Source organism: Agelaius tricolor, unplaced genomic scaffold, assembly GCF_023055355.1.
Source record: "Agelaius tricolor isolate 1412-34295 unplaced genomic scaffold, bAgeTri1.0.p SCAF_3, whole genome shotgun sequence".
Taxonomy (NCBI): domain Eukaryota; kingdom Metazoa; phylum Chordata; class Aves; order Passeriformes; family Icteridae; genus Agelaius; species Agelaius tricolor.
The window spans coordinates 58,895,419-58,921,436 of record NW_027269263.1 but is presented as its reverse complement, the minus strand read 5'-3'; positions in this window follow the sequence as shown (position 1 = coordinate 58,921,436).

Here is a 26,018-nt window from a genome sequence, read left to right as displayed (position 1 = left end):
ATGCCAAAACTAAGCTCAGTTTCTCTTGCAAAAGCTGGGCAAAAAGGCAAGGAGGAAGACAAAACTATGGGGGGAAAATATAATAGACATGGCATGGCTGCTTTAACAAAAAAAAAAAAAAAAAAAAAAATTTCCCATATGCTATCAAGTGCAGGCAGATGCAGCAAAGCTTGCCAAAACTGATCCCCGCTGAAGGCCAAAACAGAGAAGAAGGACTTAGAAACACGCTGGAAAGGAGATAGCATCAAAGGAATTGCTATTGGAGGAGAAAAAAAAAAAAAGTGGGAAATTTGGGCAACTTGGTGACTATGAGAAAATGGACCGGGATACTACCAGAGCAGTGCAAAAATCTAAAACATGCCAAAACTAAGCTCACAAATGTTGCAAAAGCAGGGGAAAAAGGCAAGGAGGAAGACTAAACTCGGAGGGGAAGATATGAGGGACATGGCATGGACTCTAAAAAAAACTAGAAAAAAAAGAAAAAAAATGTTTGAAAAAGTTCAAGGCATCAAAAGGCATGGCATGTCATCAAGTCCAGGGACATGCACCAAAGATTCCTCTCTTGGTCCCCATTGAAATCGCAAGATTCCGTTTCCCTTCCCGAAAGGAAATGAAATTTCCTTTCGGGAAGGGAAACGGAATCTTGCGCATCCCAAAAGAAAGGCTTACAAACACTCTGGAAAGGAGATAGGATCAAATGAAATGCAATTGAAAAAAACCCGAAAAAACCAGAAAATCGAGAGTTTTAGTGTCTTCAAGAAATGGTCTCTGAGGGAAACAGTTGCATTGCAAAGGACCAAAACATGTCAAAACTAAGCTCAGAGATGTTGCAAAAGCAGGGCAAAAAGGCAAGGAGGAAGACAAAACTATGGGGGGAAAATATAATAGACATGGCATGGCTGCTTTAACAAAAAAAAAAAAAAAAAAAAAATTCCCATATACTATCAAGTGCAGGCAGATGCAGCAAAGCTTGCCAAAACGGATCCCCGCTGAAGGCCAAAACAGAGAAGAAGGACTTAGAAACACGCTGGAAAGGAGATAGCATCAAAGGAATTGCTATTGGAGGAGAAAAAAAAATAAAGTGGGAAATTTGGGCCATTTAATGACTATGAGAAAATGGACCGGGATTCTATCAGAGCAGTGCAAAAAACCTAAATATGCCAAAACTAAGCTCAGTTTCCCTTGCAAAAGCTGGGCAAAAAGGCAAGGAGGAAGACAAAACTATGGGGGGAAAATATAATAGGCATGGCATGGCTGCTTTAACAAAAAAAAAAAAAAACAAAAAAAAAATTCCCATATGCTATCAAGTGCAGGCAGATGCAGCAAAGCTTGCCAAAACTGATCCCCGCTGAAGGCCAAAACAGAGAAGAAGGACTTAGAAACACGCTGGAAAGGAGATAGCATCAAAGGAATTGCAATTGGAGGAGAAAAAAAAAAAAAGTGGGAAATTTGGGCAACTTGGTGACTATGAGAAAATGGACCGCGATACTACCAGAGCAGTGCAAAAATCTAAAACATGCCAAAACTAAGCTCACAAATGTTGCAAAAGCAGGGGAAAAAGGCAAGGAGGAAGACTAAACTATGAGGGGAAAATATAATAGACATGGCAGGGCTGCTTTAACAAAAAAAAAAAAAAAAAAAAAAAAAATTCCCATATGCTATCAAGTGCAGGCAGATGCAGCAAAGCTTGCCAAAACTGATCCCCGCTGAAGGCCAAAACAGAGAAGAAGGACTTAGAAACACGCTGGAAAGGAGATAGCATCAAAGGAATTGCTATTGGAGGAGAAAAAAAAAAAAAAAGTGGGAAATTTGGGCCATTTAATGACTATGAGAAAATGGACCGGGATTCTATCAGAGCAGTGCAAAAAACCTAAATATGCCAAAACTATGCTCACAAATGTTGCAAAAGCAGGGGAAAAAGGCAAGGAGGAAGACTTAACTCGGAGGGGAAGATATGAGGGACATGGCATGGACTCTAAAAAAAACTAGAAAAAAAAGAAAAAAAAAGTTTGAAAAAGTTCAAGGCATCAAAAGGCATGGCATGTCATCAAGTCCAGGGACATGCACCAAAGATTCCTCTCTTGGTCCCCATTGAAATCGCAAGATTCCGTTTCCCTTCCCGAAAGGAAATGAAATTTCCTTTCGAGAAGGGAAACGGAATCTTGCGCATCCCAAAAGAAAGGCTTACAAACACTCTGGAAAGGAGATAGGATCAAATGAAATGCAACTGAAAAAAAGCCGAAAAAACCAGAAAATCGGGAGTTTTAGTGTCTTCAAGAAATGGTCTCTGAGGGAAACAGTTGCATTGCAAAGGACCAAAACATGTCAAAACTAAGCTCAGAGATGTTGCAAAAGCAGGGCAAAAAGGCAAGGAGGAAGACAAAACTATGAGGGGAAAATATAATAGACATGGCATGGCTGCTTTACAAAAAAAAAAAAAAAAAAAAAAAATTTCCCATATGCTATCAAGTGCAGGCAGATGCAGCAAAGCTTGCCAAAACTGATCCCCTCTTAAGGCCAAAACAGAGAAGAAGGACTTAGAAACACGCTGGAAAGGAGATAGCATCAAAGGAATTGCTATTGGAGGAGAAAAAAAAAAAAGTGGGAAATTTGGGCCATTTAATGACTATGAGAAAATGGACCGGGATTCTATCAGAGCAGTGCAAAAAACCTAAATATGCCAAAACTAAGCTCAGTTTCTCTTGCAAAAGCTGGGCAAAAAGGCAAGGAGGAAGACAAAACTATGGGGGGAAAATATAATAGACATGGCATGGCTGCTTTAACAAAAAAAAAAAAAAAAAAAAAAATTTCCCATATGCTATCAAGTGCAGGCAGATGCAGCAAAGCTTGCCAAAACTGATCCCCGCTGAAGGCCAAAACAGAGAAGAAGGACTTAGAAACACGCTGGAAAGGAGATAGCATCAAAGGAATTGCTATTGGAGGAGAAAAAAAAAAAAAGTGGGAAATTTGGGCAACTTGGTGACTATGAGAAAATGGACCGGGATACTACCAGAGCAGTGCAAAAATCTAAAACATGCCAAAACTAAGCTCACAAATGTTGCAAAAGCAGGGGAAAAAGGCAAGGAGGAAGACTAAACTCGGAGGGGAAGATATGAGGGACATGGCATGGACTCTAAAAAAAACTAGAAAAAAAAGAAAAAAAATGTTTGAAAAAGTTCAAGGCATCAAAAGGCATGGCATGTCATCAAGTCCAGGGACATGCACCAAAGATTCCTCTCTTGGTCCCCATTGAAATCGCAAGATTCCGTTTCCCTTCCCGAAAGGAAATGAAATTTCCTTTCGGGAAGGGAAACGGAATCTTGCGCATCCCAAAAGAAAGGCTTACAAACACTCTGGAAAGGAGATAGGATCAAATGAAATGCAATTGAAAAAAACCCGAAAAAACCAGAAAATCGAGAGTTTTAGTGTCTTCAAGAAATGGTCTCTGAGGGAAACAGTTGCATTGCAAAGGACCAAAACATGTCAAAACTAAGCTCAGAGATGTTGCAAAAGCAGGGCAAAAAGGCAAGGAGGAAGACAAAACTATGGGGGGAAAATATAATAGACATGGCATGGCTGCTTTAACAAAAAAAAAAAAAAAAAAAAAATTCCCATATACTATCAAGTGCAGGCAGATGCAGCAAAGCTTGCCAAAACGGATCCCCGCTGAAGGCCAAAACAGAGAAGAAGGACTTAGAAACACGCTGGAAAGGAGATAGCATCAAAGGAATTGCTATTGGAGGAGAAAAAAAAATAAAGTGGGAAATTTGGGCCATTTAATGACTATGAGAAAATGGACCGGGATTCTATCAGAGCAGTGCAAAAAACCTAAATATGCCAAAACTAAGCTCAGTTTCCCTTGCAAAAGCTGGGCAAAAAGGCAAGGAGGAAGACAAAACTATGGGGGGAAAATATAATAGGCATGGCATGGCTGCTTTAACAAAAAAAAAAAAAAACAAAAAAAAAATTCCCATATGCTATCAAGTGCAGGCAGATGCAGCAAAGCTTGCCAAAACTGATCCCCGCTGAAGGCCAAAACAGAGAAGAAGGACTTAGAAACACGCTGGAAAGGAGATAGCATCAAAGGCATTGCAATTGGAGGAGAAAAAAAAAAAAAGTGGGAAATTTGGGCAACTTGGTGACTATGAGAAAATGGACCGCGATACTACCAGAGCAGTGCAAAAATCTAAAACATGCCAAAACTAAACTCACAAATGTTGCAAAACCAGGGGAAAAAGTCAAGGAGGAAGACTAAACTCGGAGGGGAAGATATGAGGGACATGGCATGGACTCTAAAAAAAACTAGAAAAAAAAGAAAAAAAATGTTTGAAAAAGTTCAAGGCATCAAAAGGCATGGCATGTCATCAAGTCCAGGGACATGCACCAAAGATTCCTCTCTTGGTCCCCATTGAAATCGCAAGATTCCGTTTCCCTTCCCGAAAGGAAATGAAATTTCCTTTCGGGAAGGGAAACGGAATCTTGCGCATCCCAAAAGAAAGGCTTACAAACACTCTGGAAAGGAGATAGGATCAAATGAAATGCAACTGAAAAAAAGCCGAAAAAACCAGAAAATCGGGAGTTTTAGTGTCTTCAAGAAATGGTCTCTGAGGGAAACAGTTGCATTGCAAAGGACCAAAACATGTCAAAACTAAGCTCAGAGATGTTGCAAAAGCAGGGCAAAAAGGCAAGGAGGAAGACAAAACTATGAGGGGAAAATATAATAGACATGGCATGGCTGCTTTACAAAAAAAAAAAAAAAAAACAAAAAATTTCCCATATGCTATCAAGTGCAGGCAGATGCAGCAAAGCTTGCCAAAACTGATCCCCTCTTAAGGCCAAAACAGAGAAGAAGGACTTAGAAACACGCTGGAAAGGAGATAGCATCAAAGGAATTGCAATTGGAGGAGAAAAAAAAAAAAAGTGGGAAATTTGGGCAACTTGGTGACTATGAGAAAATGGACCGCGATACTACCAGAGCAGTGCAAAAATCTAAAACATGCCAAAACTAAGCTCACAAATGTTGCAAAAGCAGGGGAAAAAGGCAAGGAGGAAGACTAAACTCGGAGGGGAAGATATGAGGGACATGGCATGGACTCTAAAAAAAACTAGAAATAAAAGAAAAAAAATGTTTGAAAAAGTTCAAGGCATCAAAAGGCATGGCATGTCATCAAGTCCAGGGACATGCACCAAAGATTCCTCTCTTGGTCCCCATTGAAATCGCAAGATTCCGTTTCCCTTCCCGAAAGGAAATGAAATTTCCTTTCGGGAAGGGAAACGGAATCTTGCGCATCCCAAAAGAAAGGCTTACAAACACTCTGGAAAGGAGATAGGATCAAATGAAATGCAACTGAAAAAAAGCCGAAAAAACCAGAAAATCGGGAGTTTTAGTGTCTTCAAGAAATGGTCTCTGAGGGAAACAGTTGCATTGCAAAGGACCAAAACATGTCAAAACTAAGCTCAGAGATGTTGCAAAAGCAGGGCAAAAAGGCAAGGAGGAAGACAAAACTATGAGGGGAAAATATAATAGACATGGCATGGCTGCTTTGCAAAAAAAAAAAAAAAAAAAAAAAATTTCGCATATGCTATCAAGTGCAGGCAGATGCAGCAAAGCTTGCCAAAACTGATCCCCGCTGAAGGCCAAAATAGAGAAGAAGGACTTAGAAACACGCTGGAAAGGAGATAGCATCAAAGGAATTGCTATTGGAGGAGAAAAAAAAAAAAAGTGGGAAATTTGGGCCATTTAATGACTATGAGAAAATGGACCGGGATTCTATCAGAGCAGTGAAAAAACCTAAATATGCCAAAACTAAGCTCAGTTTCCCTTGCAAAAGCTGGGCAAAAAGGCAAGGAGGAAGACAAAACTATGAGGGGAAAATATAATAGACATGGCAGGGCTGCTTTAACAAAAAAAAAAAAAAAAAAAAAAAAAATTCCCATATGCTATCAAGTGCAGGCAGATGCAGCAAAGCTTGCCAAAACTGATCCCCGCTGAAGGCCAAAACAGAGAAGAAGGACTTAGAAACACGCTGGAAAGGAGATAGCATCAAAGGAATTGCTATTGGAGGAGAAAAAAAAAAAAAAGTGGGAAATTTGGGCCATTTAATGACTATGAGAAAATGGACCGGGATTCTATCAGAGCAGTGCAAAAAACCTAAATATGCCAAAACTAAGCTCACAAATGTTGCAAAAGCAGGGGAAAAAGGCAAGGAGGAAGACTAAACTTGGAGGGGAAGATATGAGGGACATGGCATGGACTCTAAAAAAAACTAGAAAAAAAAGAAAAAAAAAGTTTGAAAAAGTTCAAGGCATCAAAAGGCATGGCATGTCATCAAGTCCAGGGACATGCACCAAAGATTCCTCTCTTGGTCCCCATTGAAATCGCAAGATTCCGTTTCCCTTCCCGAAAGGAAATGAAATTTCCTTTCGAGAAGGGAAACGGAATCTTGCGCATCCCAAAAGAAAGGCTTACAAACACTCTGGAAAGGAGATAGGATCAAATGAAATGCAACTGAAAAAAAGCCGAAAAAACCAGAAAATCGGGAGTTTTAGTGTCTTCAAGAAATGGTCTCTGAGGGAAACAGTTGCATTGCAAAGGACCAAAACATGTCAAAACTAAGCTCAGAGATGTTGCAAAAGCAGGGCAAAAAGGCAAGGAGGAAGACAAAACTATGAGGGGAAAATATAATAGACATGGCATGGCTGCTTTACAAAAAAAAAAAAAAAAAAAAAAAATTTCCCATATGCTATCAAGTGCAGGCAGATGCAGCAAAGCTTGCCAAAACTGATCCCCTCTTAAGGCCAAAACAGAGAAGAAGGACTTAGAAACACGCTGGAAAGGAGATAGCATCAAAGGAATTGCTATTGGAGGAGAAAAAAAAAAAAGTGGGAAATTTGGGCCATTTAATGACTATGAGAAAATGGACCGGGATTCTATCAGAGCAGTGCAAAAAACCTAAATATGCCAAAACTAAGCTCAGTTTCTCTTGCAAAAGCTGGGCAAAAAGGCAAGGAGGAAGACAAAACTATGGGGGGAAAATATAATAGACATGGCATGGCTGCTTTAACAAAAAAAAAAAAAAAAAAAAAAATTTCCCATATGCTATCAAGTGCAGGCAGATGCAGCAAAGCTTGCCAAAACTGATCCCCGCTGAAGGCCAAAACAGAGAAGAAGGACTTAGAAACACGCTGGAAAGGAGATAGCATCAAAGGAATTGCTATTGGAGGAGAAAAAAAAAAAAAGTGGGAAATTTGGGCAACTTGGTGACTATGAGAAAATGGACCGGGATACTACCAGAGCAGTGCAAAAATCTAAAACATGCCAAAACTAAGCTCACAAATGTTGCAAAAGCAGGGGAAAAAGGCAAGGAGGAAGACTAAACTCGGAGGGGAAGATATGAGGGACATGGCATGGACTCTAAAAAAAACTAGAAAAAAAAGAAAAAAAATGTTTGAAAAAGTTCAAGGCATCAAAAGGCATGGCATGTCATCAAGTCCAGGGACATGCACCAAAGATTCCTCTCTTGGTCCCCATTGAAATCGCAAGATTCCGTTTCCCTTCCCGAAAGGAAATGAAATTTCCTTTCGGGAAGGGAAACGGAATCTTGCGCATCCCAAAAGAAAGGCTTACAAACACTCTGGAAAGGAGATAGGATCAAATGAAATGCAACTGAAAAAAAGCCGAAAAAACCAGAAAATCGGGAGTTTTAGTGTCTTCAAGAAATGGTCTCTGAGGGAAACAGTTGCATTGCAAAGGACCAAAACATGTCAAAACTAAGCTCAGAGATGTTGCAAAAGCAGGGCAAAAAGGCAAGGAGGAAGACAAAACTATGAGGGGAAAATATAATAGACATGGCATGGCTGCTTTACAAAAAAAAAAAAAAAAAAAAAAATTTCCCATATGCTATCAAGTGCAGGCAGATGCAGCAAAGCTTGCCAAAACTGATCCCCTCTTAAGGCCAAAACAGAGAAGAAGGACTTAGAAACACGCTGGAAAGGAGATAGCATCAAAGGAATTGCTATTGGAGGAGAAAAAAAAAAAAGTGGGAAATTTGGGCCATTTAATGACTATGAGAAAATGGACCGGGATTCTATCAGAGCAGTGCAAAAAACCTAAATATGCCAAAACTAAGCTCAGTTTCTCTTGCAAAAGCTGGGCAAAAAGGCAAGGAGGAAGACAAAACTATGGGGGGAAAATATAATAGACATGGCATGGCTGCTTTAACAAAAAAAAAAAAAAAAAAAAAAATTTCCCATATGCTATCAAGTGCAGGCAGATGCAGCAAAGCTTGCCAAAACTGATCCCCGCTGAAGGCCAAAACAGAGAAGAAGGACTTAGAAACACGCTGGAAAGGAGATAGCATCAAAGGAATTGCTATTGGAGGAGAAAAAAAAAAAAAGTGGGAAATTTGGGCAACTTGGTGACTATGAGAAAATGGACCGGGATACTACCAGAGCAGTGCAAAAATCTAAAACATGCCAAAACTAAGCTCACAAATGTTGCAAAAGCAGGGGAAAAAGGCAAGGAGGAAGACTAAACTCGGAGGGGAAGATATGAGGGACATGGCATGGACTCTAAAAAAAACTAGAAAAAAAAGAAAAAAAATGTTTGAAAAAGTTCAAGGCATCAAAAGGCATGGCATGTCATCAAGTCCAGGGACATGCACCAAAGATTCCTCTCTTGGTCCCCATTGAAATCGCAAGATTCCGTTTCCCTTCCCGAAAGGAAATGAAATTTCCTTTCGGGAAGGGAAACGGAATCTTGCGCATCCCAAAAGAAAGGCTTACAAACACTCTGGAAAGGAGATAGGATCAAATGAAATGCAATTGAAAAAAACCCGAAAAAACCAGAAAATCGAGAGTTTTAGTGTCTTCAAGAAATGGTCTCTGAGGGAAACAGTTGCATTGCAAAGGACCAAAACATGTCAAAACTAAGCTCAGAGATGTTGCAAAAGCAGGGCAAAAAGGCAAGGAGGAAGACAAAACTATGGGGGGAAAATATAATAGACATGGCATGGCTGCTTTAACAAAAAAAAAAAAAAAAAAAAAATTCCCATATACTATCAAGTGCAGGCAGATGCAGCAAAGCTTGCCAAAACGGATCCCCGCTGAAGGCCAAAACAGAGAAGAAGGACTTAGAAACACGCTGGAAAGGAGATAGCATCAAAGGAATTGCTATTGGAGGAGAAAAAAAAATAAAGTGGGAAATTTGGGCCATTTAATGACTATGAGAAAATGGACCGGGATTCTATCAGAGCAGTGCAAAAAACCTAAATATGCCAAAACTAAGCTCAGTTTCCCTTGCAAAAGCTGGGCAAAAAGGCAAGGAGGAAGACAAAACTATGGGGGGAAAATATAATAGGCATGGCATGGCTGCTTTAACAAAAAAAAAAAAAACAAAAAAAAAATTCCCATATGCTATCAAGTGCAGGCAGATGCAGCAAAGCTTGCCAAAACTGATCCCCGCTGAAGGCCAAAACAGAGAAGAAGGACTTAGAAACACGCTGGAAAGGAGATAGCATCAAAGGCATTGCAATTGGAGGAGAAAAAAAAAAAAAGTGGGAAATTTGGGCAACTTGGTGACTATGAGAAAATGGACCGCGATACTACCAGAGCAGTGCAAAAATCTAAAACATGCCAAAACTAAACTCACAAATGTTGCAAAACCAGGGGAAAAAGTCAAGGAGGAAGACTAAACTCGGAGGGGAAGATATGAGGGACATGGCATGGACTCTAAAAAAAACTAGAAAAAAAAGAAAAAAAATGTTTGAAAAAGTTCAAGGCATCAAAAGGCATGGCATGTCATCAAGTCCAGGGACATGCACCAAAGATTCCTCTCTTGGTCCCCATTGAAATCGCAAGATTCCGTTTCCCTTCCCGAAAGGAAATGAAATTTCCTTTCGGGAAGGGAAACGGAATCTTGCGCATCCCAAAAGAAAGGCTTACAAACACTCTGGAAAGGAGATAGGATCAAATGAAATGCAACTGAAAAAAAGCCGAAAAAACCAGAAAATCGGGAGTTTTAGTGTCTTCAAGAAATGGTCTCTGAGGGAAACAGTTGCATTGCAAAGGACCAAAACATGTCAAAACTAAGCTCAGAGATGTTGCAAAAGCAGGGCAAAAAGGCAAGGAGGAAGACAAAACTATGAGGGGAAAATATAATAGACATGGCATGGCTGCTTTACAAAAAAAAAAAAAAAAAACAAAAAATTTCCCATATGCTATCAAGTGCAGGCAGATGCAGCAAAGCTTGCCAAAACTGATCCCCTCTTAAGGCCAAAACAGAGAAGAAGGACTTAGAAACACGCTGGAAAGGAGATAGCATCAAAGGAATTGCAATTGGAGGAGAAAAAAAAAAAAAGTGGGAAATTTGGGCAACTTGGTGACTATGAGAAAATGGACCGCGATACTACCAGAGCAGTGCAAAAATCTAAAACATGCCAAAACTAAGCTCACAAATGTTGCAAAAGCAGGGGAAAAAGGCAAGGAGGAAGACTAAACTCGGAGGGGAAGATATGAGGGACATGGCATGGACTCTAAAAAAAACTAGAAATAAAAGAAAAAAAATGTTTGAAAAAGTTCAAGGCATCAAAAGGCATGGCATGTCATCAAGTCCAGGGACATGCACCAAAGATTCCTCTCTTGGTCCCCATTGAAATCGCAAGATTCCGTTTCCCTTCCCGAAAGGAAATGAAATTTCCTTTCGGGAAGGGAAACGGAATCTTGCGCATCCCAAAAGAAAGGCTTACAAACACTCTGGAAAGGAGATAGGATCAAATGAAATGCAACTGAAAAAAAGCCGAAAAAACCAGAAAATCGGGAGTTTTAGTGTCTTCAAGAAATGGTCTCTGAGGGAAACAGTTGTATTGCAAAGGACCAAAACATGTCAAAACTAAGCTCAGAGATGTTGCAAAAGCAGGGCAAAAAGGCAAGGAGGAAGACAAAACTATGAGGGGAAAATATAATAGACATGGCATGGCTGCTTTGCAAAAAAAAAAAAAAAAAAAAAAAATTTCGCATATGCTATCAAGTGCAGGCAGATGCAGCAAAGCTTGCCAAAACTGATCCCCGCTGAAGGCCAAAATAGAGAAGAAGGACTTAGAAACACGCTGGAAAGGAGATAGCATCAAAGGAATTGCTATTGGAGGAGAAAAAAAAAAAAAGTGGGAAATTTGGGCCATTTAATGACTATGAGAAAATGGACCGGGATTCTATCAGAGCAGTGAAAAAACCTAAATATGCCAAAACTAAGCTCAGTTTCCCTTGCAAAAGCTGGGCAAAAAGGCAAGGAGGAAGACAAAACTATGAGGGGAAAATATAATAGACATGGCAGGGCTGCTTTAACAAAAAAAAAAAAAAAAAAAAAAAAAATTCCCATATGCTATCAAGTGCAGGCAGATGCAGCAAAGCTTGCCAAAACTGATCCCCGCTGAAGGCCAAAACAGAGAAGAAGGACTTAGAAACACGCTGGAAAGGAGATAGCATCAAAGGAATTGCTATTGGAGGAGAAAAAAAAAAAAAAGTGGGAAATTTGGGCCATTTAATGACTATGAGAAAATGGACCGGGATTCTATCAGAGCAGTGCAAAAAACCTAAATATGCCAAAACTAAGCTCACAAATGTTGCAAAAGCAGGGGAAAAAGGCAAGGAGGAAGACTAAACTTGGAGGGGAAGATATGAGGGACATGGCATGGACTCTAAAAAAAACTAGAAAAAAAAGAAAAAAAAAGTTTGAAAAAGTTCAAGGCATCAAAAGGCATGGCATGTCATCAAGTCCAGGGACATGCACCAAAGATTCCTCTCTTGGTCCCCATTGAAATCGCAAGATTCCGTTTCCCTTCCCGAAAGGAAATGAAATTTCCTTTCGAGAAGGGAAACGGAATCTTGCGCATCCCAAAAGAAAGGCTTACAAACACTCTGGAAAGGAGATAGGATCAAATGAAATGCAACTGAAAAAAAGCCGAAAAAACCAGAAAATCGGGAGTTTTAGTGTCTTCAAGAAATGGTCTCTGAGGGAAACAGTTGCATTGCAAAGGACCAAAACATGTCAAAACTAAGCTCAGAGATGTTGCAAAAGCAGGGCAAAAAGGCAAGGAGGAAGACAAAACTATGAGGGGAAAATATAATAGACATGGCATGGCTGCTTTACAAAAAAAAAAAAAAAAAAAAAAAATTTCCCATATGCTATCAAGTGCAGGCAGATGCAGCAAAGCTTGCCAAAACTGATCCCCTCTTAAGGCCAAAACAGAGAAGAAGGACTTAGAAACACGCTGGAAAGGAGATAGCATCAAAGGAATTGCTATTGGAGGAGAAAAAAAAAAAAGTGGGAAATTTGGGCCATTTAATGACTATGAGAAAATGGACCGGGATTCTATCAGAGCAGTGCAAAAAACCTAAATATGCCAAAACTAAGCTCAGTTTCTCTTGCAAAAGCTGGGCAAAAAGGCAAGGAGGAAGACAAAACTATGGGGGGAAAATATAATAGACATGGCATGGCTGCTTTAACAAAAAAAAAAAAAAAAAAAAAAATTTCCCATATGCTATCAAGTGCAGGCAGATGCAGCAAAGCTTGCCAAAACTGATCCCCGCTGAAGGCCAAAACAGAGAAGAAGGACTTAGAAACACGCTGGAAAGGAGATAGCATCAAAGGAATTGCTATTGGAGGAGAAAAAAAAAAAAAGTGGGAAATTTGGGCAACTTGGTGACTATGAGAAAATGGACCGGGATACTACCAGAGCAGTGCAAAAATCTAAAACATGCCAAAACTAAGCTCACAAATGTTGCAAAAGCAGGGGAAAAAGGCAAGGAGGAAGACTAAACTCGGAGGGGAAGATATGAGGGACATGGCATGGACTCTAAAAAAAACTAGAAAAAAAAGAAAAAAAATGTTTGAAAAAGTTCAAGGCATCAAAAGGCATGGCATGTCATCAAGTCCAGGGACATGCACCAAAGATTCCTCTCTTGGTCCCCATTGAAATCGCAAGATTCCGTTTCCCTTCCCGAAAGGAAATGAAATTTCCTTTCGGGAAGGGAAACGGAATCTTGCGCATCCCAAAAGAAAGGCTTACAAACACTCTGGAAAGGAGATAGGATCAAATGAAATGCAATTGAAAAAAACCCGAAAAAACCAGAAAATCGAGAGTTTTAGTGTCTTCAAGAAATGGTCTCTGAGGGAAACAGTTGCATTGCAAAGGACCAAAACATGTCAAAACTAAGCTCAGAGATGTTGCAAAAGCAGGGCAAAAAGGCAAGGAGGAAGACAAAACTATGGGGGGAAAATATAATAGACATGGCATGGCTGCTTTAACAAAAAAAAAAAAAAAAAAAAAATTCCCATATACTATCAAGTGCAGGCAGATGCAGCAAAGCTTGCCAAAACGGATCCCCGCTGAAGGCCAAAACAGAGAAGAAGGACTTAGAAACACGCTGGAAAGGAGATAGCATCAAAGGAATTGCTATTGGAGGAGAAAAAAAAAAAAAGTGGGAAATTTGGGCCATTTAATGACTATGAGAAAATGGACTGGGATTCTATCAGAGCAGTGCAAAAAACCTAAATATGCCAAAACTAAGCTCAGTTTCCCTTGCAAAAGCTGGGCAAAAAGGCAAGGAGGAAGACAAAACTATGGGGGGAAAATATAATAGGCATGGCATGGCTGCTTTAACAAAAAAAAAAAAAAAAACAAAAAAAAAATTCCCATATGCTATCAAGTGCAGGCAGATGCAGCAAAGCTTGCCAAAACTGATCCCCGCTGAAGGCCAAAACACAGAAGAAGGACTTAGAAACACGCTGGAAAGGAGATAGCATCAAAGGAATTGCAATTGGAGGAGAAAAAAAAAAGAAGTGGGAAATTTGGGCCATTTAATGACTATGAGAAAATGGACCAGGATTCTATCAGAGCAGTGCAAAAAACCTAAATATGCCAAAACTAAGCTCAGAGATATTGCAAAAGCTGGGCAAAAAGGCAAGGAGGAAGACAAAACTATGGGGGGAAAATATAATAGACATGGCATGGCTGCTTTGCAAAAAAAAAAAAAAAAAAAAAAAAAAAAAAAAAAAAAAAATTTCCCATATGCTATCAAGTGCAGGCAGATGCAGCAAAGCTTGCCAAAACGGATCCCCGCTGAAGGCCAAAACACAGAAGAAGGACTTAGAAACACGCTGGAAAGGAGATAGCATCAAAGGAATTGCTATTGGAGGAGAAAAAAAAATAAAGTGGGAAATTTGGGCCATTTAATGACTATGAGAAAATGGACCGGGATTCTATCAGAGCAGTGAAAAAACCTAAATATGCCAAAACTAAGCTCAGTTTCCCTTGCAAAAGCTGGGCAAAAAGGCAAGGAGGAAGACAAAACTATGAGGGGAAAATATAATAGACATGGCAGGGCTGCTTTAACAAAAAAAAAAAAAAAAAAAAAAAAATTCCCATATGCTATCAAGTGCAGGCAGATGCAGCAAAGCTTGCCAAAACTGATCCCCGCTGAAGGCCAAAACAGAGAAGAAGGACTTAGAAACACGCTGGAAAGGAGATAGCATCAAAGGAATTGCTATTGGAGGAGAAAAAAAAAAAAAAGTGGGAAATTTGGGCCATTTAATGACTATGAGAAAATGGACCGGGATTCTATCAGAGCAGTGCAAAAAACCTAAATATGCCAAAACTAAGCTCACAAATGTTGCAAAAGCAGGGGAAAAAGGCAAGGAGGAAGACTAAACTTGGAGGGGAAGATATGAGGGACATGGCATGGACTCTAAAAAAAACTAGAAAAAAAAGAAAAAAAAAGTTTGAAAAAGTTCAAGGCATCAAAAGGCATGGCATGTCATCAAGTCCAGGGACATGCACCAAAGATTCCTCTCTTGGTCCCCATTGAAATCGCAAGATTCCGTTTCCCTTCCCGAAAGGAAATGAAATTTCCTTTCGAGAAGGGAAACGGAATCTTGCGCATCCCAAAAGAAAGGCTTACAAACACTCTGGAAAGGAGATAGGATCAAATGAAATGCAACTGAAAAAAAGCCGAAAAAACCAGAAAATCAGGAGTTTTAGTGTCTTCAAGAAATGGTCTCTGAGGGAAACAGTTGCATTGCAAAGGACCAAAACATGTCAAAACTAAGCTCAGAGATGTTGCAAAAGCAGGGCAAAAAGGCAAGGAGGAAGACAAAACTATGAGGGGAAAATATAATAGACATGGCATGGCTGCTTTACAAAAAAAAAAAAAAAAAAAAAAAATTTCCCATATGCTATCAAGTGCAGGCAGATGCAGCAAAGCTTGCCAAAACTGATCCCCTCTTAAGGCCAAAACAGAGAAGAAGGACTTAGAAACACGCTGGAAAGGAGATAGCATCAAAGGAATTGCTATTGGAGGAGAAAAAAAAAAAAGTGGGAAATTTGGGCCATTTAATGACTATGAGAAAATGGACCGGGATTCTATCAGAGCAGTGCAAAAAACCTAAATATGCCAAAACTAAGCTCAGTTTCTCTTGCAAAAGCTGGGCAAAAAGGCAAGGAGGAAGACAAAACTATGGGGGGAAAATATAATAGACATGGCATGGCTGCTTTAACAAAAAAAAAAAAAACAAAAAAAAATTTCCCATATGCTATCAAGTGCAGGCAGATGCAGCAAAGCTTGCCAAAACTGATCCCCGCTGAAGGCCAAAACAGAGAAGAAGGACTTAGAAACACGCTGGAAAGGAGATAGCATCAAAGGAATTGCTATTGGAGGAGAAAAAAAAAAAAAGTGGGAAATTTGGGCAACTTGGTGACTATGAGAAAATGGACCGGGATACTACCAGAGCAGTGCAAAAATCTAAAACATGCCAAAACTAAGCTCACAAATGTTGCAAAAGCAGGGGAAAAAGGCAAGGAGGAAGACTAAACTCGGAGGGGAAGATATGAGGGACATGGCATGGACTCTAAAAAAAACTAGAAAAAAAAGAAAAAAAATGTTTGAAAAAGTTCAAGGCATCAAAAGGCATGGCATGTCATCAAGTCCAGGGACATGCACCAAAGATTCCTCTCTTGGTCCCCATTGAAATCGCAAGATTCCGTTTCCCTTCCCGAAAGGAAATGAAATTTCCTTTCGGGAAGGGAAACGGAATCTTGCGCATCCCAAAAGAAAGGCTTACAAACACTCTGGAAAGGAGATAGGATCAAATGAAATGCAATTGAAAAAAACCCGAAAAAACCAGAAAATCGAGAGTTTTAGTGTCTTCAAGAAATGGTCTCTGAGGGAAACAGTTGCATTGCAAAGGACCAAAACATGTCAAAACTAAGCTCAGAGATGTTGCAAAAGCAGGGCAAAAAGGCAAGGAGGAAGACAAAACTATGGGGGGAAAATATAATAGACATGGCATGGCTGCTTTAACAAAAAAAAAAAAAAAAAAAAAAATTCCCATATACTATCAAGTGCAGGCAGATGCAGCAAAGCTTGCCAAAACGGATCCCCGCTGAAGGCCAAAACAGAGAAGAAGGACTTAGAAACACGCTGGAAAGGAGATAGCATCAAAGGAATTGCTATTGGAGGAGAAAAAAAAATAAAGTGGGAAATTTGGGCCATTTAATGACTATGAGAAAATGGACCGGGATTCTATCAGAGCAGTGCAAAAAACCTAAATATGCCAAAACTAAGCTCAGTTTCCCTTGCAAAAGCTGGGCAAAAAGGCAAGGAGGAAGACAAAACTATGGGGGGAAAATATAATAGGCATGGCATGGCTGCTTTAACAAAAAAAAAAAAAACCAAAAAAAAAATTCCCATATGCTATCAAGTGCAGGCAGATGCAGCAAAGCTTGCCAAAACTGATCCCCGCTGAAGGCCAAAACAGAGAAGAAGGACTTAGAAACACGCTGGAAAGGAGATAGCATCAAAGGCATTGCAATTGGAGGAGAAAAAAAAAAAAAGTGGGAAATTTGGGCAACTTGGTGACTATGAGAAAATGGACCGCGATACTACCAGAGCAGTGCAAAAATCTAAAACATGCCAAAACTAAACTCACAAATGTTGCAAAAGCAGGGGAAAAAGTCAAGGAGGAAGACTAAACTCGGAGGGGAAGATATGAGGGACATGGCATGGACTCTAAAAAAAACTAGAAAAAAAAGAAAAAAAATGTTTGAAAAAGTTCAAGGCATCAAAAGGCATGGCATGTCATCAAGTCCAGGGACATGCACCAAAGATTCCTCTCTTGGTCCCCATTGAAATCGCAAGATTCCGTTTCCCTTCCCGAAAGGAAATGAAATTTCCTTTCGGGAAGGGAAACGGAATCTTGCGCATCCCAAAAGAAAGGCTTACAAACACTCTGGAAAGGAGATAGGATCAAATGAAATGCAACTGAAAAAAAGCCGAAAAAACCAGAAAATCGGGAGTTTTAGTGTCTTCAAGAAATGGTCTCTGAGGGAAACAGTTGCATTGCAAAGGACCAAAACATGTCAAAACTAAGCTCAGAGATGTTGCAAAAGCAGGGCAAAAAGGCAAGGAGGAAGACAAAACTATGAGGGGAAAATATAATAGACATGGCATGGCTGCTTTGCAAAAAAAAAAAAAAAAAAAAAAAATTTCGCATATGCTATCAAGTGCAGGCAGATGCAGCAAAGCTTGCCAAAACTGATCCCCGCTGAAGGCCAAAATAGAGAAGAAGGACTTAGAAACACGCTGGAAAGGAGATAGCATCAAAGGAATTGCTATTGGAGGAGAAAAAAAAAAAAAGTGGGAAATTTGGGCCATTTAATGACTATGAGAAAATGGACCGGGATTCTATCAGAGCAGTGCAAAAACCTAAATATGCCAAAACTAAGCTCAGTTTCCCTTGCAAAAGCTGGGCAAAAAGGCAAGGAGGAAGACAAAACTATGAGGGGAAAATATAATAGACATGGCAGGGCTGCTTTAACAAAAAAAAAAAAAAAAAAAAAAAAAAATTCCCATATGCTATCAAGTGCAGGCAGATGCAGCAAAGCTTGCCAAAACTGATCCCCGCTGAAGGCCAAAACAGAGAAGAAGGACTTAGAAACACGCTGGAAAGGAGATAGCATCAAAGGAATTGCTATTGGAGGAGAAAAAAAAAAAAAAGTGGGAAATTTGGGCCATTTAATGACTATGAGAAAATGGACCGGGATTCTATCAGAGCAGTGCAAAAAACCTAAATATGCCAAAACTAAGCTCACAAATGTTGCAAAAGCAGGGGAAAAAGGCAAGGAGGAAGACTAAACTTGGAGGGGAAGATATGAGGGACATGGCATGGACTCTAAAAAAAACTAGAAAAAAAAGAAAAAAAAAGTTTGAAAAAGTTCAAGGCATCAAAAGGCATGGCATGTCATCAAGTCCAGGGACATGCACCAAAGATTCCTCTCTTGGTCCCCATTGAAATCGCAAGATTCCGTTTCCCTTCCCGAAAGGAAATGAAATTTCCTTTCGGGAAGGGAAACGGAATCTTGCGCATCCCAAAAGAAAGGCTTACAAACACTCTGGAAAGGAGATAGGATCAAATGAAATGCAACTGAAAAAAAGCCGAAAAAACCAGAAAATCGGGAGTTTTAGTGTCTTCAAGAAATGGTCTCTGAGGGAAACAGTTGCATTGCAAAGGACCAAAACATGTCAAAACTAAGCTCAGAGATGTTGCAAAAGCAGGGCAAAAAGGCAAGGAGGAAGACAAAACTATGAGGGGAAAATATAATAGACATGGCATGGCTGCTTTGCAAAAAAAAAAAAAAAAAAAAAAAAATTTCGCATATGCTATCAAGTGCAGGCAGATGCAGCAAAGCTTGCCAAAACTGATCCCCGCTGAAGGCCAAAATAGAGAAGAAGGACTTAGAAACACGCTGGAAAGGAGATAGCATCAAAGGAATTGCTATTGGAGGAGAAAAAAAAAAAAAGTGGGAAATTTGGGCCATTTAATGACTATGAGAAAATGGACCGGGATTCTATCAGAGCAGTGCAAAAAACCTAAATATGCCAAAACTAAGCTCAGAGATGTTGCAAAAGCTGGGCAAAAAGGCAAGGAGGAAGACAAAACTATGGGGGGAAAATATAATAGACATGGCATGGCTGCTTTAACAAAAAAAAAAAAAACAAAAAAAAATTTCCCATATGCTATCAAGTGCAGGCAGATGCAGCAAAGCTTGCCAAAACTGATCCCCGCTGAAGGCCAAAACACAGAAGAAGGACTTAGAAACACGCTGGAAAGGAGATAGCATCAAAGGAATTGCAATTGGAGGAGAAAAAAAAAAAAAGTGGGAAATTTGGGCAACTTGGTGACTATGAGAAAATGGACCGCGATACTACCAGAGCAGTGCAAAAATCTAAAACATGCCAAAACTAAGCTCACAAATGTTGCAAAAGCAGGGGAAAAAGTCAAGGAGGAAGACTAAACTTGGAGGGGAAGATATGAGGGACATGGCATGGACTCTAAAAAAAACTAGAAAAAAAAGAAAAAAAATGTTTGAAAAAGTTCAAGGCATCAAAAGGCATGGCATGTCATCAAGTCCAGGGACACGCACCAAAGATTCCTCTCTTGGTCCCCATTGAAATCGCAAGATTCCGTTTCCCTTCCCGAAAGGAAATGAAATTTCCTTTCGGGAAGGGAAACGGAATCTTGCGCATCCCAAAAGAAAGGCTTACAAACACTCTGGAAAGGAGATAGGATCATATGAAATGCAACTGAAAAAAAGCCGAAAAAACCAGAAAATCGGGAGTTTTAGTGTCTTCAAGAAATGGTCTCTGAGGGAAACAGTTGCATTGCAAAGGACCAAAACATGTCAAAACTAAGCTCAGAGATGTTGCAAAAGCAGGGCAAAAAGGCAAGGAGGAAGACAAAACTATGAGGGGAAAATATAATAGACATGGCATGGGTTCTTTAACAAAAAAAAAAAAAAAAAAAAAAAATTTCCAATATGCTATCAAGTGCAGGCAGATGCAGCAAAGCTTGCCAAAACTGATCCCCGCTGAAGGCCAAAACAGAGAAGAAGGACTTAGAAACACGCTGGAAAGGAGATAGCATCAAAGGAATTGCTATTGGAGGAGAAAAAAAAAAAAAAGTGGGAAATTTGGGCCATTTAATGACTATGAGAAAATGGACCGGGATTCTATCAGAGCAGTGCAAAAAACCTAAATATGCCAAAACTAAGCTCAGTTTCCCTTGCAAAAGCTGGGCAAAAAGGCAAGGAGGAAGACAAAACTTGGAGGGGAAATTATAATAGACATGGCATGGGTTCTTTAACCAAAGAAAAAAAAAAAAACCAAAAAAAAATTCCCATATGCTATCAAGTGCAGGCAGATGCAGCAAAGCTTGCCAAAACTGATCCCCGCTGAAGGCCAAAACACAGAAGAAGGACTTAGAAACACGCTGGAAAGGAGATAGCATCAAAGGAATTGCAATTGGAGGAGAAAAAAAAAAAAAGTGGGAAATTTGGGCCATTTAATGACTATGAGAAAATGGACCAGGATTCTATCAGAGCAGTGCAAAAAACCTAAATATGCCAAAACTAAGCTCAGAGATATTGCAAAAGCTGGGCAAAAAGGCAAGGAGGAAGACAAAACTATGGGGGGAAAATATAATAGACATGACATGGCTGCTTTGCAAAAAAAAAAAAAAAAAAAAAAAAAAAAAAAAAAAAAAATTCCCATATGCTATCAAGTGCAGGCAGATGCAGCAAAGCTTGCCAAAACGGATCCCCGCTGAAGGCCAAAACAGAGAAGAAGGACTTAGAAACACGCTGGAAAGGAGATAGCATCAAAGGAATTGCTATTGGAGGAGAAAAAAAAAAAAAGTGGGAAATTTGGGCCATTTAATGACTATGAGAAAATGGACCGGGATTCTATCAGAGCAGTGCAAAAAACCTAAATATGCCAAAACTAAGCTCAGTTTCTCTTGCAAAAGCTGGGCAAAAAGGCAAGGAGGAAGACAAAACTATGGGGGGAAAATATAATAGACATGGCATGGCTGCTTTAACAAAAAAAAAAAAAAAAAAAAAAATTTCCCATATGCTATCAAGTGCAGGCAGATGCAGCAAAGCTTGCCAAAACTGATCCCCGCTGAAGGCCAAAACAGAGAAGAAGGACTTAGAAACACGCTGGAAAGGAGATAGCATCAAAGGAATTGCAATTGGAGGAGAAAAAAAAAAAAAGTGGGAAATTTGGGCAACTTGGTGACTATGAGAAAATGGAGCGGGATACTACCAGAGCAGTGCAAAAATCTAAAACATGCCAAAACTAAGCTCACAAATGTTGCAAAAGCAGGGGAAAAAGGCAAGGAGGAAGACTAAACTCGGAGGGGAAGATATGAGGGACATGGCATGGACTCTAAAAAAAACTAGAAAAAAAAGAAAAAAAATGTTTGAAAAAGTTCAAGGCATCAAAAGGCATGGCATGTCATCAAGTCCAGGGACATGCACCAAAGATTCCTCTCTTGGTCCCCATTGAAATCGCAAGATTCCGTTTCCCTTCCCGAAAGGAAATGAAATTTCCTTTCGAGAAGGGAAACGGAATCTTGCGCATCCCAAAAGAAAGGCTTACAAACACTCTGGAAAGGAGATAGGATCAAATGAAATGCAATTGAAAAAAACCCGAAAAAACCAGAAAATCGAGAGTTTTAGTGTCTTCAAGAAATGGTCTCTGAGGGAAACAGTTGCATTGCAAAGGACCAAAACATGTCAAAACTAAGCTCAGAGATGTTGCAAAAGCAGGGCAAAAAGGCAAGGAGGAAGACAAAACTATGGGGGGAAAATATAATAGACATGGCATGGCTGCTTTAACAAAAAAAAAAAAAAAAAAAAAAAATTCCCATATACTATCAAGTGCAGGCAGATGCAGCAAAGCTTGCCAAAACGGATCCCCGCTGAAGGCCAAAACAGAGAAGAAGGACTTAGAAACACGCTGGAAAGGAGATAGCATCAAAGGAATTGCTATTGGAGGAGAAAAAAAAAAAAAGTGGGAAATTTGGGCCATTTAATGACTATGAGAAAATGGACCGGGATACTACCAGAGCAGTGCAAAAATCTAAAACATGCCAAAACTAAGCTCACAAATGTTGCAAAAGCCGGGGAAAAAGGCAAGGAGGAAGACTAAACTTGGAGGGGAAGATATGAGGGACATGGCATGGACTCTAAAAAAAACTAGAAAAAAAAGAAAAAAAATGTTTGAAAAAGTTCAAGGCATCAAAAGGCATGGCATGTCATCAAGTCCAGGGACATGCACCAAAGATTCCTCTCTTGGTCCCCATTGAAATCGCAAGATTCCGTTTCCCTTCCCGAAAGGAAATGAAATTTCCTTTCGGGAAGGGAAACGGAATCTTGCGCATCCCAAAAGAAAGGCTTACAAACACTCTGGAAAGGAGATAGGATCAAATGAAATGCAATTGAAAAAAACCCGAAAAAACCAGAAAATCGAGAGTTTTAGTGTCTTCAAGAAATGGTCTCTGAGGGAAACAGTTGCATTGCAAAGGACCAAAACATGTCAAAACTAAGCTCAGAGATGTTGCAAAAGCAGGGCAAAAAGGCAAGGAGGAAGACAAAACTATGAGGGGAAAATATAATAGACATGGCATGGCTGCTTTACAGAAAAAAAAAAAAAAAAAATTCCCATATGCTATCAAGTGCAGGCAGATGCAGCAAAGCTTGCCAAAACTGATCCCCGCTGAAGGCCAAAACAGAGAAGAAGGACTTAGAAACACGCTGGAAAGGAGATAGCATCAAAGGAATTGCTATTGGAGGAGAAAAAAAAAAAAAGTGGGAAATTTGGGCCATTTAATGACTATGAGAAAATGGACCGGGATTCTATCAGAGCAGTGCAAAAAACCTAAATATGCCAAAACTAAGCTCAGAGATGTTGCAAAAGCTGGGCAAAAAGGCAAGGAGGAAGACAAAACTATGGGGGGAAAATATAATAGACATGGCATGGCTGCTTTAACAAAAAAAAAAAAAAACAAAAAAAAATTTCCCATATGCTATCAAGTGCAGGCAGATGCAGCAAAGCTTGCCAAAACTGATCCCCGCTGAAGGCCAAAACACAGAAGAAGGACTTAGAAACACGCTGGAAAGGAGATAGCATCAAAGGAATTGCAATTGGAGGAGAAAAAAAAAAAAAGTGGGAAATTTGGGCAACTTGGTGACTATGAGAAAATGGACCGCGATACTACCAGAGCAGTGCAAAAATCTAAAACATGCCAAAACTAAGCTCACAAATGTTGCAAAAGCAGGGGAAAAAGTCAAGGAGGAAGACTAAACTTGGAGGGGAAGATATGAGGGACATGGCATGGACTCTAAAAAAAACTAGAAAAAAAAGAAAAAAAATGTTTGAAAAAGTTCAAGGCATCAAAAGGCATGGCATGTCATCAAGTCCAGGGACACGCACCAAAGATTCCTCTCTTGGTCCCCATTGAAATCGCAAGATTCCGTTTCCCTTCCCGAAAGGAAATGAAATTTCCTTTCGGGAAGGGAAACGGAATCTTGCGCATCCCAAAAGAAAGGCTTACAAACATTCTGGAAAGGAGATAGGATCATATGAAATGCAACTGAAAAAAAGCCGAAAAAACCAGAAAATCGGGAGTTTTAGTGTCTTCAAGAAATGGTCTCTGAGGGAAACAGTTGCATTGCAAAGGACCAAAACATGTCAAAACTAAGCTCAGAGATGTTGCAAAAGCAGGGCAAAAAGGCAAGGAGGAAGACAAAACTATGAGGGGAAAATATAATAGACATGGCATGGGTTCTTTAACAAAAAAAAAAAAAAAAAAAAAAAATTTCCAATATGCTATCAAGTGCAGGCAGATGCAGCAAAGCTTGCCAAAACTGATCCCCGCTGAAGGCCAAAACAGAGAAGAAGGACTTAGAAACACGCTGGAAAGGAGATAGCATCAAAGGAATTGCTATTGGAGGAGAAAAAAAAAAAAAAGTGGGAAATTTGGGCCATTTAATGACTATGAGAAAATGGACCGGGATTCTATCAGAGCAGTGCAAAAAACCTAAATATGCCAAAACTAAGCTCAGAGATGTTGCAAAAGCTGGGCAAAAAGGCAAGGAGGAAGACAAAACTATGGGGGGAAAATATAATAGACATGGCATGGCTGCTTTAACAAAAAAAAAAAAAAAAAAAAAAAATTCCCATATACTATCAAGTGCAGGCAGATGCAGCAAAGCTTGCCAAAACGGATCCCCGCTGAAGGCCAAAACAGAGAAGAAGGACTTAGAAACACGCTGGAAAGGAGATAGCATCAAAGGAATTGCTATTGGAGGAGAAAAAAAAAAAAAGTGGGAAATTTGGGCCATTTAATGACTATGAGAAAATGGACCGGGATACTACCAGAGCAGTGCAAAAATCTAAAACATGCCAAAACTAAGCTCACAAATGTTGCAAAAGCAGGGGAAAAAGTCAAGGAGGAAGACTAAACTTGGAGGGGAAGATATGAGGGACATGGCATGGACTCTAAAAAAAACTAGAAAAAAAAGAAAAAAAATGTTTGAAAAAGTTCAAGGCATCAAAAGGCATGGCATGTCATCAAGTCCAGGGACATGCACCAAAGATTCCTCTCTTGGTCCCCATTGAAATCGCAAGATTCCGTTTCCCTTCCCGAAAGGAAATGAAATTTCCTTTCGGGAAGGGAAACGGAATCTTGCGCATCCCAAAAGAAAGGCTTACAAACACTCTGGAAAGGAGATAGGATCAAATGAAATGCAATTGAAAAAAAGCTGAAAAAACCAGAAAATCGAGAGTTTTAGTGTCTTCAAGAAATGGTCTCTGAGGGAAACAGTTGCATTGCAAAGGACCAAAACATGTCAAAACTAAGCTCAGAGATGTTGCAAAAGCAGGGCAAAAAGGCAAGGAGGAAGACAAAACTATGAGGGGAAAATATAATAGACATGGCATGGCTGCTTTAACAAAAAAAAAAAAAAAAAAAAAAATTTCGCATATGCTATCAAGTGCAGGCAGATGCAGCAAAGCTTGCCAAAACTGATCCCCTCTGAAGGCCAAAACAGAGAAGAAGGACTTAGAAACACGCTGGAAAGGAGATAGCATCAAAGGAATTGCTATTGGAGGAGAAAAAAAAAAAAGTGGGAAATTTGGGCCATTTAATGACTATGAGAAAATGGACCGGGATTCTATCAGAGCAGTGCAAAAAACCTAAATATGCCAAAACTAAGCTCAGTTTCTCTTGCAAAAGCTGGGCAAAAAGGCAAGGAGGAAGACAAAACTATGGGGGGAAAATATAATAGACATGGCATGGCTGCTTTAACAAAAAAAAAAAAAAAACAAAAAATTCCCATATGCTATCAAGTGCAGGCAGATGCAGCAAAGCTTGCCAAAACTGATCCCCGCTGAAGGCCAAAACAGAGAAGAAGGACTTAGAAACACGCTGGAAAGGAGATAGCATCAAAGGAATTGCAATTGGAGGAGAAAAAAAAAAAAGTGGGAAATTTGGGCAACTTGGTGACTATGAGAAAATGGAGCGGGATACTACCAGAGCAGTGCAAAAATCTAAAACATGCCAAAACTAAGCTCACAAATGTTGCAAAAGCAGGGGAAAAAGGCAAGGAGGAAGACTAAACTCGGAGGGGAAGATATGAGGGACATGGCATGGACTCTAAAAAAAACTAGAAAAAAAAGAAAAAAAATGTTTGAAAAAGTTCAAGGCATCAAAAGGCATGGCATGTCATCAAGTCCAGGGACATGCACCAAAGATTCCTCTCTTGGTCCCCATTGAAATCGCAAGATTCCGTTTCCCTTCCCGAAAGGAAATGAAATTTCCTTTCGGGAAGGGAAACGGAATCTTGCGCATCCCAAAAGAAAGGCTTACAAACACTCTGGAAAGGAGATAGGATCAAATGAAATGCAACTGAAAAAAAGCCGAAAAAAACAGAAAATCGGGAGTTTTAGTGTCTTCAAGAAATGGTCTCTGAGGGAAACAGTTGCATTGCAAAGGACCAAAACATGTCAAAACTAAGCTCAGAGATGTTGCAAAAGCAGGGCAAAAAGGCAAGGAGGAAGACAAAACTATGGGGGGAAAATATAATAGACATGGCATGGCTGCTTTAACAAAAAAAAAAAAAACA